Raw genomic sequence first — 16,728 nt, 5'->3', positions numbered from 1 at the left:
CTGGGGGTTTCTAAGCTGGGCATAGGAGCTCCACTGGATGGAGCCAAGTGTCTTGAACTGAGTTTTTGTGATGCAGCAGGAAAAGGCTCTGCAAAAAGGAGCAACTACCAAGGCAAAGAGATGTGCATTCATTAGGGCATCGTGTCGGCAGATTTGTGGCCCTGCCAAGCACGTGTTTATTGACAGGATCGTGAACGCATGTCCGTTTTCAGTGAACAGTGATTTATGCTTTACCCTTTTTTGGTGAAAACGCACACGAGTCAGATGTGTGCTTTCAGTCTGGGTGTTCAGAAAAGCAAGAATTCATAAACACATGCCATTCCCTGGCTCCCAATTGTCCTGTCTGTACACGTGGCATGAAGATAAAAAAGAAACAGCTATTGGCAGCGGTGGGATTCGAACCCACGCCTCCAAAGAGACTGGAGCCTAAATCCAGCGCCTTAGACCGCTCGGCCACGCTACCCTGCTGGTACTGAAACGAGAGCCTCTGAGACCTGTATTTTTTTAGGGATTGGCTGGTTTGGCCATTAATTCAAAATCAAAGCAAAGCATGAACTTGGATTGAATTCTAGCACTGGCTGTGCAAAGCCCGAACTGAACAATAAAGCACACTTGTCAGCCTGAAATTGAAATGTCACCTTTCGGGAGTGCTCTGTTCAACAGCAGTCTGGTAGCCTAGTGGTCAATGTCAGCACCCCTCCATCCAGCAGTCTTGAGTTCAATTCCCGGTGAGGGAGGTCAGATCTTTTCTAGGTTTTTTTTGGTTCTAAAAATGTTTGGGAAGCGAAGGTTCAGGAACATTGCCGGTAGGGAGAGTAAGCTCTTTAAAGGCATGCAATGAGATGTGTTTTTCTTTATTTCTGCATATTTCTGTAGCTAGCTGCATTCTTTCAGTCAACATCCCGCCCCATTTAGTGCTCACGTTTTTAAAGAAGTCCACCATTAGCCCGCAGTGTAAGCCTACCCGGGGCCTCCGCCGATGGTCCATGGTGTGTGGGATCCTTACTGGACCAACCCCAGCCGTAACGCAAATCTTAGCTTTGTCTCATTCGACCCCTAACTCGACCCAAGGAGCTACTGCAAACTCTTAGCCTAACACTAGCCCTAAATGAAAGACGCCTATTGTCCTCACATGTGGGATTTTGTTCTCGCTGCTAGTGCATACGAAACTTGGTTCCGACGTGTCCAGGAGTGGGAGAATTACCAGGGACCTTGCAATCTCGTGCCTGGGGGTTTCTAAGCTGGGCATAGGAGCTCCACTGGATGGAGCCAAGTGTCTTGAACTGAGTTTTTGTGATGCAGCAGGAAAAGGCGCTGCAAAAAGGAGCAACTACCAAGGCAAAGAGATGTGCATTCATTAGGGCATCGTGTCGGCAGATTTGTGGCCCTGCCAAGCACGTGTTTATTGACAGGATCGTGAACGCATGTCCGTTTTCAGTGAACAGTGATTTATGCTTTACCCTTTTTTGGTGAAAACGCACACGAGTCAGATGTGTGCTTTCAGTCTGGGTGTTCAGAAAAGCAAGAATTCATAAACACATGCCATTCCCTGGCTCCCAATTGTCCTGTCTGTACACGTGGCATGAAGATAAAAAAGAAACAGCTATTGGCAGCGGTGGGATTCGAACCCACGCCTCCAAAGAGACTGGAGCCTAAATCCAGCGCCTTAGACCGCTCGGCCACGCTACCCTGCTGGTACTGAAACGAGAGCCTCTGAGACCTGTATTTTTTTAGGGATTGGCTGGTTTGGCCATTAATTCAAAATCAAAGCAAAGCATGAACTTGGATTGAATTCTAGCACTGGCTGTGCAAAGCCCGAACTGAACAATAAAGCACACTTGTCAGCCTGAAATTGAAATGTCACCTTTCGGGAGTGCTCTGTTCGACAGCAGTCTGGTAGCCTAGTGGTCAATGTCAGCACCCCTCCATCCAGCAGTCCTGAGTTCAATTCCCGGTGAGGAAGGTCAGATCTTTTCTAGGTTTTTTTTGGTTCTAAAAATGTTTGGGAAGCGAAGGTTCAGGAACATTGCCGGTAGGGAGAGTAAGCTCTTTAAAGGCATGCAATGAGATGTGTTTTTCTTTATTTCTGCATATTTCTGTAGCTAGCTGCATTCTTTCAGTCAACATCCCGCCCCATTTAGTGCTCACGTTTTTAAAGAAGTCCACCATTAGCCCGCAGTGTAAGCCTACCCGGGGCCTCCGCCGATGGTCCATGGTGTGTGGGATCCTTACTGGACCAACCCCAGCCGTAACGCAAATCTTAGCTTTGTCTCATTCGACCCCTAACTCGACCCAAGGAGCTACTGCAAACTCTTAGCCTAACACTAGCCCTAAATGAAAGACGCCTATTGTCCTCACATGTGGGATTTTGTTCTCGCTGCTAGTGCATACGAAACTTGGTTCCGACGTGTCCAGGAGTGGGAGAATTACCAGGGACCTTGCAATCTCGTGCCTGGGGGTTTCTAAGCTGGGCATAGGAGCTCCACTGGATGGAGCCAAGTGTCTTGAACTGAGTTTTTGTGATGCAGCAGGAAAAGGCTCTGCAAAAAGGAGCAACTACCAAGGCAAAGAGATGTGCATTCATTAGGGCATCGTGTCGGCAGATTTGTGGCCCTGCCAAGCACGTGTTTATTGACAGGATCGTGAACGCATGTCCGTTTTCAGTGAACAGTGATTTATGCTTTACCCTTTTTTGGTGAAAACGCACACGAGTCAGATGTGTGCTTTCAGTCTGGGTGTTCAGAAAAGCAAGAATTCATAAACACATGCCATTCCCTGGCTCCCAATTGTCCTGTCTGTACACGTGGCATGAAGATAAAAAAGAAACAGCTATTGGCAGCGGTGGGATTCGAACCCACGCCTCCAAAGAGACTGGAGCCTAAATCCAGCGCCTTAGACCGCTCGGCCACGCTACCCTGCTGGTACTGAAACGAGAGCCTCTGAGACCTGTATTTTTTTAGGGATTGGCTGGTTTGGCCATTAATTCAAAATCAAAGCAAAGCATGAACTTGGATTGAATTCTAGCACTGGCTGTGCAAAGCCCGAACTGAACAATAAAGCACACTTGTCAGCCTGAAATTGAAATGTCACCTTTCGGGAGTGCTCTGTTCAACAGCAGTCTGGTAGCCTAGTGGTCAATGTCAGCACCCCTCCATCCAGCAGTCTTGAGTTCAATTCCCGGTGAGGGAGGTCAGATCTTTTCTAGGTTTTTTTTGGTTCTAAAAATGTTTGGGAAGCGAAGGTTCAGGAACATTGCCGGTAGGGAGAGTAAGCTCTTTAAAGGCATGCAATGAGATGTGTTTTTCTTTATTTCTGCATATTTCTGTAGCTAGCTGCATTCTTTCAGTCAACATCCCGCCCCATTTAGTGCTCACGTTTTTAAAGAAGTCCACCATTAGCCCGCAGTGTAAGCCTACCCGGGGCCTCCGCCGATGGTCCATGGTGTGTGGGATCCTTACTGGACCAACCCCAGCCGTAACGCAAATCTTAGCTTTGTCTCATTCGACCCCTAACTCGACCCAAGGAGCTACTGCAAACTCTTAGCCTAACACTAGCCCTAAATGAAAGACGCCTATTGTCCTCACATGTGGGATTTTGTTCTCGCTGCTAGTGCATACGAAACTTGGTTCCGACGTGTCCAGGAGTGGGAGAATTACCAGGGACCTTGCAATCTCGTGCCTGGGGGTTTCTAAGCTGGGCATAGGAGCTCCACTGGATGGAGCCAAGTGTCTTGAACTGAGTTTTTGTGATGCAGCAGGAAAAGGCGCTGCAAAAAGGAGCAACTACCAAGGCAAAGAGATGTGCATTCATTAGGGCATCGTGTCGGCAGATTTGTGGCCCTGCCAAGCACGTGTTTATTGACAGGATCGTGAACGCATGTCCGTTTTCAGTGAACAGTGATTTATGCTTTACCCTTTTTTGGTGAAAACGCACACGAGTCAGATGTGTGCTTTCAGTCTGGGTGTTCAGAAAAGCAAGAATTCATAAACACATGCCATTCCCTGGCTCCCAATTGTCCTGTCTGTACACGTGGCATGAAGATAAAAAAGAAACAGCTATTGGCAGCGGTGGGATTCGAACCCACGCCTCCAAAGAGACTGGAGCCTAAATCCAGCGCCTTAGACCGCTCGGCCACGCTACCCTGCTGGTACTGAAACGAGAGCCTCTGAGACCTGTATTTTTTTAGGGATTGGCTGGTTTGGCCATTAATTCAAAATCAAAGCAAAGCATGAACTTGGATTGAATTCTAGCACTGGCTGTGCAAAGCCCGAACTGAACAATAAAGCACACTTGTCAGCCTGAAATTGAAATGTCACCTTTCGGGAGTGCTCTGTTCGACAGCAGTCTGGTAGCCTAGTGGTCAATGTCAGCACCCCTCCATCCAGCAGTCCTGAGTTCAATTCCCGGTGAGGGAGGTCAGATCTTTTCTAGGTTTTTTTTGGTTCTAAAAATGTTTGGGAAGCGAAGGTTCAGGAACATTGCCGGTAGGGAGAGTAAGCTCTTTAAAGGCATGCAATGAGATGTGTTTTTCTTTATTTCTGCATATTTCTGTAGCTAGCTGCATTCTTTCAGTCAACATCCCGCCCCATTTAGTGCTCACGTTTTTAAAGAAGTCCACCATTAGCCCGCAGTGTAAGCCTACCCGGGGCCTCCGCCGATGGTCCATGGTGTGTGGGATCCTTACTGGACCAACCCCAGCCGTAACGCAAATCTTAGCTTTGTCTCATTCGACCCCTAACTCGACCCAAGGAGCTACTGCAAACTCTTAGCCTAACACTAGCCCTAAATGAAAGACGCCTATTGTCCTCACATGTGGGATTTTGTTCTCGCTGCTAGTGCATACGAAACTTGGTTCCGACGTGTCCAGGAGTGGGAGAATTACCAGGGACCTTGCAATCTCGTGCCTGGGGGTTTCTAAGCTGGGCATAGGAGCTCCACTGGATGGAGCCAAGTGTCTTGAACTGAGTTTTTGTGATGCAGCAGGAAAAGGCTCTGCAAAAAGGAGCAACTACCAAGGCAAAGAGATGTGCATTCATTAGGGCATCGTGTCGGCAGATTTGTGGCCCTGCCAAGCACGTGTTTATTGACAGGATCGTGAACGCATGTCCGTTTTCAGTGAACAGTGATTTATGCTTTACCCTTTTTTGGTGAAAACGCACACGAGTCAGATGTGTGCTTTCAGTCTGGGTGTTCAGAAAAGCAAGAATTCATAAACACATGCCATTCCCTGGCTCCCAATTGTCCTGTCTGTACACGTGGCATGAAGATAAAAAAGAAACAGCTATTGGCAGCGGTGGGATTCGAACCCACGCCTCCAAAGAGACTGGAGCCTAAATCCAGCGCCTTAGACCGCTCGGCCACGCTACCCTGCTGGTACTGAAACGAGAGCCTCTGAGACCTGTATTTTTTTAGGGATTGGCTGGTTTGGCCATTAATTCAAAATCAAAGCAAAGCATGAACTTGGATTGAATTCTAGCACTGGCTGTGCAAAGCCCGAACTGAACAATAAAGCACACTTGTCAGCCTGAAATTGAAATGTCACCTTTCGGGAGTGCTCTGTTCAACAGCAGTCTGGTAGCCTAGTGGTCAATGTCAGCACCCCTCCATCCAGCAGTCTTGAGTTCAATTCCCGGTGAGGGAGGTCAGATCTTTTCTAGGTTTTTTTTGGTTCTAAAAATGTTTGGGAAGCGAAGGTTCAGGAACATTGCCGGTAGGGAGAGTAAGCTCTTTAAAGGCATGCAATGAGATGTGTTTTTCTTTATTTCTGCATATTTCTGTAGCTAGCTGCATTCTTTCAGTCAACATCCCGCCCCATTTAGTGCTCACGTTTTTAAAGAAGTCCACCATTAGCCCGCAGTGTAAGCCTACCCGGGGCCTCCGCCGATGGTCCATGGTGTGTGGGATCCTTACTGGACCAACCCCAGCCGTAACGCAAATCTTAGCTTTGTCTCATTCGACCCCTAACTCGACCCAAGGAGCTACTGCAAACTCTTAGCCTAACACTAGCCCTAAATGAAAGACGCCTATTGTCCTCACATGTGGGATTTTGTTCTCGCTGCTAGTGCATACGAAACTTGGTTCCGACGTGTCCAGGAGTGGGAGAATTACCAGGGACCTTGCAATCTCGTGCCTGGGGGTTTCTAAGCTGGGCATAGGAGCTCCACTGGATGGAGCCAAGTGTCTTGAACTGAGTTTTTGTGATGCAGCAGGAAAAGGCGCTGCAAAAAGGAGCAACTACCAAGGCAAAGAGATGTGCATTCATTAGGGCATCGTGTCGGCAGATTTGTGGCCCTGCCAAGCACGTGTTTATTGACAGGATCGTGAACGCATGTCCGTTTTCAGTGAACAGTGATTTATGCTTTACCCTTTTTTGGTGAAAACGCACACGAGTCAGATGTGTGCTTTCAGTCTGGGTGTTCAGAAAAGCAAGAATTCATAAACACATGCCATTCCCTGGCTCCCAATTGTCCTGTCTGTACACGTGGCATGAAGATAAAAAAGAAACAGCTATTGGCAGCGGTGGGATTCGAACCCACGCCTCCAAAGAGACTGGAGCCTAAATCCAGCGCCTTAGACCGCTCGGCCACGCTACCCTGCTGGTACTGAAACGAGAGCCTCTGAGACCTGTATTTTTTTAGGGATTGGCTGGTTTGGCCATTAATTCAAAATCAAAGCAAAGCATGAACTTGGATTGAATTCTAGCACTGGCTGTGCAAAGCCCGAACTGAACAATAAAGCACACTTGTCAGCCTGAAATTGAAATGTCACCTTTCGGGAGTGCTCTGTTCGACAGCAGTCTGGTAGCCTAGTGGTCAATGTCAGCACCCCTCCATCCAGCAGTCCTGAGTTCAATTCCCGGTGAGGGAGGTCAGATCTTTTCTAGGTTTTTTTTGGTTCTAAAAATGTTTGGGAAGCGAAGGTTCAGGAACATTGCCGGTAGGGAGAGTAAGCTCTTTAAAGGCATGCAATGAGATGTGTTTTTCTTTATTTCTGCATATTTCTGTAGCTAGCTGCATTCTTTCAGTCAACATCCCGCCCCATTTAGTGCTCACGTTTTTAAAGAAGTCCACCATTAGCCCGCAGTGTAAGCCTACCCGGGGCCTCCGCCGATGGTCCATGGTGTGTGGGATCCTTACTGGACCAACCCCAGCCGTAACGCAAATCTTAGCTTTGTCTCATTCGACCCCTAACTCGACCCAAGGAGCTACTGCAAACTCTTAGCCTAACACTAGCCCTAAATGAAAGACGCCTATTGTCCTCACATGTGGGATTTTGTTCTCGCTGCTAGTGCATACGAAACTTGGTTCCGACGTGTCCAGGAGTGGGAGAATTACCAGGGACCTTGCAATCTCGTGCCTGGGGGTTTCTAAGCTGGGCATAGGAGCTCCACTGGATGGAGCCAAGTGTCTTGAACTGAGTTTTTGTGATGCAGCAGGAAAAGGCTCTGCAAAAAGGAGCAACTACCAAGGCAAAGAGATGTGCATTCATTAGGGCATCGTGTCGGCAGATTTGTGGCCCTGCCAAGCACGTGTTTATTGACAGGATCGTGAACGCATGTCCGTTTTCAGTGAACAGTGATTTATGCTTTACCCTTTTTTGGTGAAAACGCACACGAGTCAGATGTGTGCTTTCAGTCTGGGTGTTCAGAAAAGCAAGAATTCATAAACACATGCCATTCCCTGGCTCCCAATTGTCCTGTCTGTACACGTGGCATGAAGATAAAAAAGAAACAGCTATTGGCAGCGGTGGGATTCGAACCCACGCCTCCAAAGAGACTGGAGCCTAAATCCAGCGCCTTAGACCGCTCGGCCACGCTACCCTGCTGGTACTGAAACGAGAGCCTCTGAGACCTGTATTTTTTTAGGGATTGGCTGGTTTGGCCATTAATTCAAAATCAAAGCAAAGCATGAACTTGGATTGAATTCTAGCACTGGCTGTGCAAAGCCCGAACTGAACAATAAAGCACACTTGTCAGCCTGAAATTGAAATGTCACCTTTCGGGAGTGCTCTGTTCAACAGCAGTCTGGTAGCCTAGTGGTCAATGTCAGCACCCCTCCATCCAGCAGTCTTGAGTTCAATTCCCGGTGAGGGAGGTCAGATCTTTTCTAGGTTTTTTTTGGTTCTAAAAATGTTTGGGAAGCGAAGGTTCAGGAACATTGCCGGTAGGGAGAGTAAGCTCTTTAAAGGCATGCAATGAGATGTGTTTTTCTTTATTTCTGCATATTTCTGTAGCTAGCTGCATTCTTTCAGTCAACATCCCGCCCCATTTAGTGCTCACGTTTTTAAAGAAGTCCACCATTAGCCCGCAGTGTAAGCCTACCCGGGGCCTCCGCCGATGGTCCATGGTGTGTGGGATCCTTACTGGACCAACCCCAGCCGTAACGCAAATCTTAGCTTTGTCTCATTCGACCCCTAACTCGACCCAAGGAGCTACTGCAAACTCTTAGCCTAACACTAGCCCTAAATGAAAGACGCCTATTGTCCTCACATGTGGGATTTTGTTCTCGCTGCTAGTGCATACGAAACTTGGTTCCGACGTGTCCAGGAGTGGGAGAATTACCAGGGACCTTGCAATCTCGTGCCTGGGGGTTTCTAAGCTGGGCATAGGAGCTCCACTGGATGGAGCCAAGTGTCTTGAACTGAGTTTTTGTGATGCAGCAGGAAAAGGCGCTGCAAAAAGGAGCAACTACCAAGGCAAAGAGATGTGCATTCATTAGGGCATCGTGTCGGCAGATTTGTGGCCCTGCCAAGCACGTGTTTATTGACAGGATCGTGAACGCATGTCCGTTTTCAGTGAACAGTGATTTATGCTTTACCCTTTTTTGGTGAAAACGCACACGAGTCAGATGTGTGCTTTCAGTCTGGGTGTTCAGAAAAGCAAGAATTCATAAACACATGCCATTCCCTGGCTCCCAATTGTCCTGTCTGTACACGTGGCATGAAGATAAAAAAGAAACAGCTATTGGCAGCGGTGGGATTCGAACCCACGCCTCCAAAGAGACTGGAGCCTAAATCCAGCGCCTTAGACCGCTCGGCCACGCTACCCTGCTGGTACTGAAACGAGAGCCTCTGAGACCTGTATTTTTTTAGGGATTGGCTGGTTTGGCCATTAATTCAAAATCAAAGCAAAGCATGAACTTGGATTGAATTCTAGCACTGGCTGTGCAAAGCCCGAACTGAACAATAAAGCACACTTGTCAGCCTGAAATTGAAATGTCACCTTTCGGGAGTGCTCTGTTCAACAGCAGTCTGGTAGCCTAGTGGTCAATGTCAGCACCCCTCCATCCAGCAGTCTTGAGTTCAATTCCCGGTGAGGGAGGTCAGATCTTTTCTAGGTTTTTTTTGGTTCTAAAAATGTTTGGGAAGCGAAGGTTCAGGAACATTGCCGGTAGGGAGAGTAAGCTCTTTAAAGGCATGCAATGAGATGTGTTTTTCTTTATTTCTGCATATTTCTGTAGCTAGCTGCATTCTTTCAGTCAACATCCCGCCCCATTTAGTGCTCACGTTTTTAAAGAAGTCCACCATTAGCCCGCAGTGTAAGCCTACCCGGGGCCTCCGCCGATGGTCCATGGTGTGTGGGATCCTTACTGGACCAACCCCAGCCGTAACGCAAATCTTAGCTTTGTCTCATTCGACCCCTAACTCGACCCAAGGAGCTACTGCAAACTCTTAGCCTAACACTAGCCCTAAATGAAAGACGCCTATTGTCCTCACATGTGGGATTTTGTTCTCGCTGCTAGTGCATACGAAACTTGGTTCCGACGTGTCCAGGAGTGGGAGAATTACCAGGGACCTTGCAATCTCGTGCCTGGGGGTTTCTAAGCTGGGCATAGGAGCTCCACTGGATGGAGCCAAGTGTCTTGAACTGAGTTTTTGTGATGCAGCAGGAAAAGGCGCTGCAAAAAGGAGCAACTACCAAGGCAAAGAGATGTGCATTCATTAGGGCATCGTGTCGGCAGATTTGTGGCCCTGCCAAGCACGTGTTTATTGACAGGATCGTGAACGCATGTCCGTTTTCAGTGAACAGTGATTTATGCTTTACCCTTTTTTGGTGAAAACGCACACGAGTCAGATGTGTGCTTTCAGTCTGGGTGTTCAGAAAAGCAAGAATTCATAAACACATGCCATTCCCTGGCTCCCAATTGTCCTGTCTGTACACGTGGCATGAAGATAAAAAAGAAACAGCTATTGGCAGCGGTGGGATTCGAACCCACGCCTCCAAAGAGACTGGAGCCTAAATCCAGCGCCTTAGACCGCTCGGCCACGCTACCCTGCTGGTACTGAAACGAGAGCCTCTGAGACCTGTATTTTTTTAGGGATTGGCTGGTTTGGCCATTAATTCAAAATCAAAGCAAAGCATGAACTTGGATTGAATTCTAGCACTGGCTGTGCAAAGCCCGAACTGAACAATAAAGCACACTTGTCAGCCTGAAATTGAAATGTCACCTTTCGGGAGTGCTCTGTTCAACAGCAGTCTGGTAGCCTAGTGGTCAATGTCAGCACCCCTCCATCCAGCAGTCTTGAGTTCAATTCCCGGTGAGGGAGGTCAGATCTTTTCTAGGTTTTTTTTGGTTCTAAAAATGTTTGGGAAGCGAAGGTTCAGGAACATTGCCGGTAGGGAGAGTAAGCTCTTTAAAGGCATGCAATGAGATGTGTTTTTCTTTATTTCTGCATATTTCTGTAGCTAGCTGCATTCTTTCAGTCAACATCCCGCCCCATTTAGTGCTCACGTTTTTAAAGAAGTCCACCATTAGCCCGCAGTGTAAGCCTACCCGGGGCCTCCGCCGATGGTCCATGGTGTGTGGGATCCTTACTGGACCAACCCCAGCCGTAACGCAAATCTTAGCTTTGTCTCATTCGACCCCTAACTCGACCCAAGGAGCTACTGCAAACTCTTAGCCTAACACTAGCCCTAAATGAAAGACGCCTATTGTCCTCACATGTGGGATTTTGTTCTCGCTGCTAGTGCATACGAAACTTGGTTCCGACGTGTCCAGGAGTGGGAGAATTACCAGGGACCTTGCAATCTCGTGCCTGGGGGTTTCTAAGCTGGGCATAGGAGCTCCACTGGATGGAGCCAAGTGTCTTGAACTGAGTTTTTGTGATGCAGCAGGAAAAGGCGCTGCAAAAAGGAGCAACTACCAAGGCAAAGAGATGTGCATTCATTAGGGCATCGTGTCGGCAGATTTGTGGCCCTGCCAAGCACGTGTTTATTGACAGGATCGTGAACGCATGTCCGTTTTCAGTGAACAGTGATTTATGCTTTACCCTTTTTTGGTGAAAACGCACACGAGTCAGATGTGTGCTTTCAGTCTGGGTGTTCAGAAAAGCAAGAATTCATAAACACATGCCATTCCCTGGCTCCCAATTGTCCTGTCTGTACACGTGGCATGAAGATAAAAAAGAAACAGCTATTGGCAGCGGTGGGATTCGAACCCACGCCTCCAAAGAGACTGGAGCCTAAATCCAGCGCCTTAGACCGCTCGGCCACGCTACCCTGCTGGTACTGAAACGAGAGCCTCTGAGACCTGTATTTTTTTAGGGATTGGCTGGTTTGGCCATTAATTCAAAATCAAAGCAAAGCATGAACTTGGATTGAATTCTAGCACTGGCTGTGCAAAGCCCGAACTGAACAATAAAGCACACTTGTCAGCCTGAAATTGAAATGTCACCTTTCGGGAGTGCTCTGTTCGACAGCAGTCTGGTAGCCTAGTGGTCAATGTCAGCACCCCTCCATCCAGCAGTCCTGAGTTCAATTCCCGGTGAGGGAGGTCAGATCTTTTCTAGGTTTTTTTTGGTTCTAAAAATGTTTGGGAAGCGAAGGTTCAGGAACATTGCCGGTAGGGAGAGTAAGCTCTTTAAAGGCATGCAATGAGATGTGTTTTTCTTTATTTCTGCATATTTCTGTAGCTAGCTGCATTCTTTCAGTCAACATCCCGCCCCATTTAGTGCTCACGTTTTTAAAGAAGTCCACCATTAGCCCGCAGTGTAAGCCTACCCGGGGCCTCCGCCGATGGTCCATGGTGTGTGGGATCCTTACTGGACCAACCCCAGCCGTAACGCAAATCTTAGCTTTGTCTCATTCGACCCCTAACTCGACCCAAGGAGCTACTGCAAACTCTTAGCCTAACACTAGCCCTAAATGAAAGACGCCTATTGTCCTCACATGTGGGATTTTGTTCTCGCTGCTAGTGCATACGAAACTTGGTTCCGACGTGTCCAGGAGTGGGAGAATTACCAGGGACCTTGCAATCTCGTGCCTGGGGGTTTCTAAGCTGGGCATAGGAGCTCCACTGGATGGAGCCAAGTGTCTTGAACTGAGTTTTTGTGATGCAGCAGGAAAAGGCTCTGCAAAAAGGAGCAACTACCAAGGCAAAGAGATGTGCATTCATTAGGGCATCGTGTCGGCAGATTTGTGGCCCTGCCAAGCACGTGTTTATTGACAGGATCGTGAACGCATGTCCGTTTTCAGTGAACAGTGATTTATGCTTTACCCTTTTTTGGTGAAAACGCACACGAGTCAGATGTGTGCTTTCAGTCTGGGTGTTCAGAAAAGCAAGAATTCATAAACACATGCCATTCCCTGGCTCCCAATTGTCCTGTCTGTACACGTGGCATGAAGATAAAAAAGAAACAGCTATTGGCAGCGGTGGGATTCGAACCCACGCCTCCAAAGAGACTGGAGCCTAAATCCAGCGCCTTAGACCGCTCGGCCACGCTACCCTGCTGGTACTGAAACGAGAGCCTCTGAGACCTGTATTTTTTTAGGGATTGGCTGGTTTGGCCATTAATTCAAAATCAAAGCAAAGCATGAACTTGGATTGAATTCTAGCACTGGCTGTGCAAAGCCCGAACTGAACAATAAAGCACACTTGTCAGCCTGAAATTGAAATGTCACCTTTCGGGAGTGCTCTGTTCAACAGCAGTCTGGTAGCCTAGTGGTCAATGTCAGCACCCCTCCATCCAGCAGTCTTGAGTTCAATTCCCGGTGAGGGAGGTCAGATCTTTTCTAGGTTTTTTTTGGTTCTAAAAATGTTTGGGAAGCGAAGGTTCAGGAACATTGCCGGTAGGGAGAGTAAGCTCTTTAAAGGCATGCAATGAGATGTGTTTTTCTTTATTTCTGCATATTTCTGTAGCTAGCTGCATTCTTTCAGTCAACATCCCGCCCCATTTAGTGCTCACGTTTTTAAAGAAGTCCACCATTAGCCCGCAGTGTAAGCCTACCCGGGGCCTCCGCCGATGGTCCATGGTGTGTGGGATCCTTACTGGACCAACCCCAGCCGTAACGCAAATCTTAGCTTTGTCTCATTCGACCCCTAACTCGACCCAAGGAGCTACTGCAAACTCTTAGCCTAACACTAGCCCTAAATGAAAGACGCCTATTGTCCTCACATGTGGGATTTTGTTCTCGCTGCTAGTGCATACGAAACTTGGTTCCGACGTGTCCAGGAGTGGGAGAATTACCAGGGACCTTGCAATCTCGTGCCTGGGGGTTTCTAAGCTGGGCATAGGAGCTCCACTGGATGGAGCCAAGTGTCTTGAACTGAGTTTTTGTGATGCAGCAGGAAAAGGCGCTGCAAAAAGGAGCAACTACCAAGGCAAAGAGATGTGCATTCATTAGGGCATCGTGTCGGCAGATTTGTGGCCCTGCCAAGCACGTGTTTATTGACAGGATCGTGAACGCATGTCCGTTTTCAGTGAACAGTGATTTATGCTTTACCCTTTTTTGGTGAAAACGCACACGAGTCAGATGTGTGCTTTCAGTCTGGGTGTTCAGAAAAGCAAGAATTCATAAACACATGCCATTCCCTGGCTCCCAATTGTCCTGTCTGTACACGTGGCATGAAGATAAAAAAGAAACAGCTATTGGCAGCGGTGGGATTCGAACCCACGCCTCCAAAGAGACTGGAGCCTAAATCCAGCGCCTTAGACCGCTCGGCCACGCTACCCTGCTGGTACTGAAACGAGAGCCTCTGAGACCTGTATTTTTTTAGGGATTGGCTGGTTTGGCCATTAATTCAAAATCAAAGCAAAGCATGAACTTGGATTGAATTCTAGCACTGGCTGTGCAAAGCCCGAACTGAACAATAAAGCACACTTGTCAGCCTGAAATTGAAATGTCACCTTTCGGGAGTGCTCTGTTCGACAGCAGTCTGGTAGCCTAGTGGTCAATGTCAGCACCCCTCCATCCAGCAGTCCTGAGTTCAATTCCCGGTGAGGGAGGTCAGATCTTTTCTAGGTTTTTTTTGGTTCTAAAAATGTTTGGGAAGCGAAGGTTCAGGAACATTGCCGGTAGGGAGAGTAAGCTCTTTAAAGGCATGCAATGAGATGTGTTTTTCTTTATTTCTGCATATTTCTGTAGCTAGCTGCATTCTTTCAGTCAACATCCCGCCCCATTTAGTGCTCACGTTTTTAAAGAAGTCCACCATTAGCCCGCAGTGTAAGCCTACCCGGGGCCTCCGCCGATGGTCCATGGTGTGTGGGATCCTTACTGGACCAACCCCAGCCGTAACGCAAATCTTAGCTTTGTCTCATTCGACCCCTAACTCGACCCAAGGAGCTACTGCAAACTCTTAGCCTAACACTAGCCCTAAATGAAAGACGCCTATTGTCCTCACATGTGGGATTTTGTTCTCGCTGCTAGTGCATACGAAACTTGGTTCCGACGTGTCCAGGAGTGGGAGAATTACCAGGGACCTTGCAATCTCGTGCCTGGGGGTTTCTAAGCTGGGCATAGGAGCTCCACTGGATGGAGCCAAGTGTCTTGAACTGAGTTTTTGTGATGCAGCAGGAAAAGGCTCTGCAAAAAGGAGCAACTACCAAGGCAAAGAGATGTGCATTCATTAGGGCATCGTGTCGGCAGATTTGTGGCCCTGCCAAGCACGTGTTTATTGACAGGATCGTGAACGCATGTCCGTTTTCAGTGAACAGTGATTTATGCTTTACCCTTTTTTGGTGAAAACGCACACGAGTCAGATGTGTGCTTTCAGTCTGGGTGTTCAGAAAAGCAAGAATTCATAAACACATGCCATTCCCTGGCTCCCAATTGTCCTGTCTGTACACGTGGCATGAAGATAAAAAAGAAACAGCTATTGGCAGCGGTGGGATTCGAACCCACGCCTCCAAAGAGACTGGAGCCTAAATCCAGCGCCTTAGACCGCTCGGCCACGCTACCCTGCTGGTACTGAAACGAGAGCCTCTGAGACCTGTATTTTTTTAGGGATTGGCTGGTTTGGCCATTAATTCAAAATCAAAGCAAAGCATGAACTTGGATTGAATTCTAGCACTGGCTGTGCAAAGCCCGAACTGAACAATAAAGCACACTTGTCAGCCTGAAATTGAAATGTCACCTTTCGGGAGTGCTCTGTTCGACAGCAGTCTGGTAGCCTAGTGGTCAATGTCAGCACCCCTCCATCCAGCAGTCTTGAGTTCAATTCCCGGTGAGGGAGGTCAGATCTTTTCTAGGTTTTTTTTGGTTCTAAAAATGTTTGGGAAGCGAAGGTTCAGGAACATTGCCGGTAGGGAGAGTAAGCTCTTTAAAGGCATGCAATGAGATGTGTTTTTCTTTATTTCTGCATATTTCTGTAGCTAGCTGCATTCTTTCAGTCAACATCCCGCCCCATTTAGTGCTCACGTTTTTAAAGAAGTCCACCATTAGCCCGCAGTGTAAGCCTACCCGGGGCCTCCGCCGATGGTCCATGGTGTGTGGGATCCTTACTGGACCAACCCCAGCCGTAACGCAAATCTTAGCTTTGTCTCATTCGACCCCTAACTCGACCCAAGGAGCTACTGCAAACTCTTAGCCTAACACTAGCCCTAAATGAAAGACGCCTATTGTCCTCACATGTGGGATTTTGTTCTCGCTGCTAGTGCATACGAAACTTGGTTCCGACGTGTCCAGGAGTGGGAGAATTACCAGGGACCTTGCAATCTCGTGCCTGGGGGTTTCTAAGCTGGGCATAGGAGCTCCACTGGATGGAGCCAAGTGTCTTGAACTGAGTTTTTGTGATGCAGCAGGAAAAGGCGCTGCAAAAAGGAGCAACTACCAAGGCAAAGAGATGTGCATTCATTAGGGCATCGTGTCGGCAGATTTGTGGCCCTGCCAAGCACGTGTTTATTGACAGGATCGTGAACGCATGTCCGTTTTCAGTGAACAGTGATTTATGCTTTACCCTTTTTTGGTGAAAACGCACACGAGTCAGATGTGTGCTTTCAGTCTGGGTGTTCAGAAAAGCAAGAATTCATAAACACATGCCATTCCCTGGCTCCCAATTGTCCTGTCTGTACACGTGGCATGAAGATAAAAAAGAAACAGCTATTGGCAGCGGTGGGATTCGAACCCACGCCTCCAAAGAGACTGGAGCCTAAATCCAGCGCCTTAGACCGCTCGGCCACGCTACCCTGCTGGTACTGAAACGAGAGCCTCTGAGACCTGTATTTTTTTAGGGATTGGCTGGTTTGGCCATTAATTCAAAATCAAAGCAAAGCATGAACTTGGATTGAATTCTAGCACTGGCTGTGCAAAGCCCGAACTGAACAATAAAGCACACTTGTCAGCCTGAAATTGAAATGTCACCTTTCGGGAGTGCTCTGTTCAACAGCAGTCTGGTAGCCTAGTGGTCAATGTCAGCACCCCTCCATCCAGCAGTCTTGAGTTCAATTCCCGGTGAGGGAGGTCAGATCTTTTCTAGGTTTTTTTTGGTTCTAAAAATGTTTGGGAAGCGAAGG

The 16,728-nt window shown here is 48.0% G+C and overlaps 14 non-coding genes across 14 annotated transcripts; all 14 read right to left on the bottom strand.

Annotated features, from left to right (window-relative positions):
* Nucleotides 1-381: 381 nt before the first annotated feature.
* On the bottom strand, nucleotides 382-463 carry TRNAL-UAG (transfer RNA leucine (anticodon UAG)). Its single transcript has one exon. It is a non-coding gene; the product is annotated as a tRNA-Leu (tRNA).
* Nucleotides 464-1,607: 1,144 nt separating this feature from the next.
* Nucleotides 1,608-1,689, bottom strand: TRNAL-UAG (transfer RNA leucine (anticodon UAG)). The gene has a single exon. It is a non-coding gene; the product is annotated as a tRNA-Leu (tRNA).
* Nucleotides 1,690-2,833: 1,144 nt separating this feature from the next.
* Nucleotides 2,834-2,915, bottom strand: TRNAL-UAG (transfer RNA leucine (anticodon UAG)). The gene has a single exon. It is a non-coding gene; the product is annotated as a tRNA-Leu (tRNA).
* A 1,144-nt stretch (nucleotides 2,916-4,059) lies between these two features.
* On the bottom strand, nucleotides 4,060-4,141 carry TRNAL-UAG (transfer RNA leucine (anticodon UAG)). The gene has a single exon. It is a non-coding gene; the product is annotated as a tRNA-Leu (tRNA).
* A 1,144-nt stretch (nucleotides 4,142-5,285) lies between these two features.
* TRNAL-UAG (transfer RNA leucine (anticodon UAG)) lies at nucleotides 5,286-5,367 on the bottom strand. The gene has a single exon. It is a non-coding gene; the product is annotated as a tRNA-Leu (tRNA).
* A 1,144-nt stretch (nucleotides 5,368-6,511) lies between these two features.
* On the bottom strand, nucleotides 6,512-6,593 carry TRNAL-UAG (transfer RNA leucine (anticodon UAG)). Its single transcript has one exon. It is a non-coding gene; the product is annotated as a tRNA-Leu (tRNA).
* Nucleotides 6,594-7,737: 1,144 nt separating this feature from the next.
* On the bottom strand, nucleotides 7,738-7,819 carry TRNAL-UAG (transfer RNA leucine (anticodon UAG)). The gene has a single exon. It is a non-coding gene; the product is annotated as a tRNA-Leu (tRNA).
* Nucleotides 7,820-8,963: 1,144 nt separating this feature from the next.
* On the bottom strand, nucleotides 8,964-9,045 carry TRNAL-UAG (transfer RNA leucine (anticodon UAG)). The gene has a single exon. It is a non-coding gene; the product is annotated as a tRNA-Leu (tRNA).
* Nucleotides 9,046-10,189: 1,144 nt separating this feature from the next.
* Nucleotides 10,190-10,271, bottom strand: TRNAL-UAG (transfer RNA leucine (anticodon UAG)). The gene has a single exon. It is a non-coding gene; the product is annotated as a tRNA-Leu (tRNA).
* Nucleotides 10,272-11,415: 1,144 nt separating this feature from the next.
* Nucleotides 11,416-11,497, bottom strand: TRNAL-UAG (transfer RNA leucine (anticodon UAG)). Its single transcript has one exon. It is a non-coding gene; the product is annotated as a tRNA-Leu (tRNA).
* A 1,144-nt stretch (nucleotides 11,498-12,641) lies between these two features.
* Nucleotides 12,642-12,723, bottom strand: TRNAL-UAG (transfer RNA leucine (anticodon UAG)). The gene has a single exon. It is a non-coding gene; the product is annotated as a tRNA-Leu (tRNA).
* A 1,144-nt stretch (nucleotides 12,724-13,867) lies between these two features.
* Nucleotides 13,868-13,949, bottom strand: TRNAL-UAG (transfer RNA leucine (anticodon UAG)). The gene has a single exon. It is a non-coding gene; the product is annotated as a tRNA-Leu (tRNA).
* Nucleotides 13,950-15,093: 1,144 nt separating this feature from the next.
* Nucleotides 15,094-15,175, bottom strand: TRNAL-UAG (transfer RNA leucine (anticodon UAG)). The gene has a single exon. It is a non-coding gene; the product is annotated as a tRNA-Leu (tRNA).
* Nucleotides 15,176-16,319: 1,144 nt separating this feature from the next.
* Nucleotides 16,320-16,401, bottom strand: TRNAL-UAG (transfer RNA leucine (anticodon UAG)). Its single transcript has one exon. It is a non-coding gene; the product is annotated as a tRNA-Leu (tRNA).
* Between the last annotated feature and the right edge of the window lie 327 nt (nucleotides 16,402-16,728).

Source organism: Ambystoma mexicanum, chromosome 1p (genome assembly GCF_040938575.1).
Source record: "Ambystoma mexicanum isolate Mex_15411 chromosome 1p, UKY_AmexF1_1, whole genome shotgun sequence".
NCBI classification, from domain to species: domain Eukaryota; kingdom Metazoa; phylum Chordata; class Amphibia; order Caudata; family Ambystomatidae; genus Ambystoma; species Ambystoma mexicanum.
The sequence above is the reverse complement of the archived record's forward strand: the minus strand, read 5'-3'. Positions and strand labels throughout refer to the sequence as shown.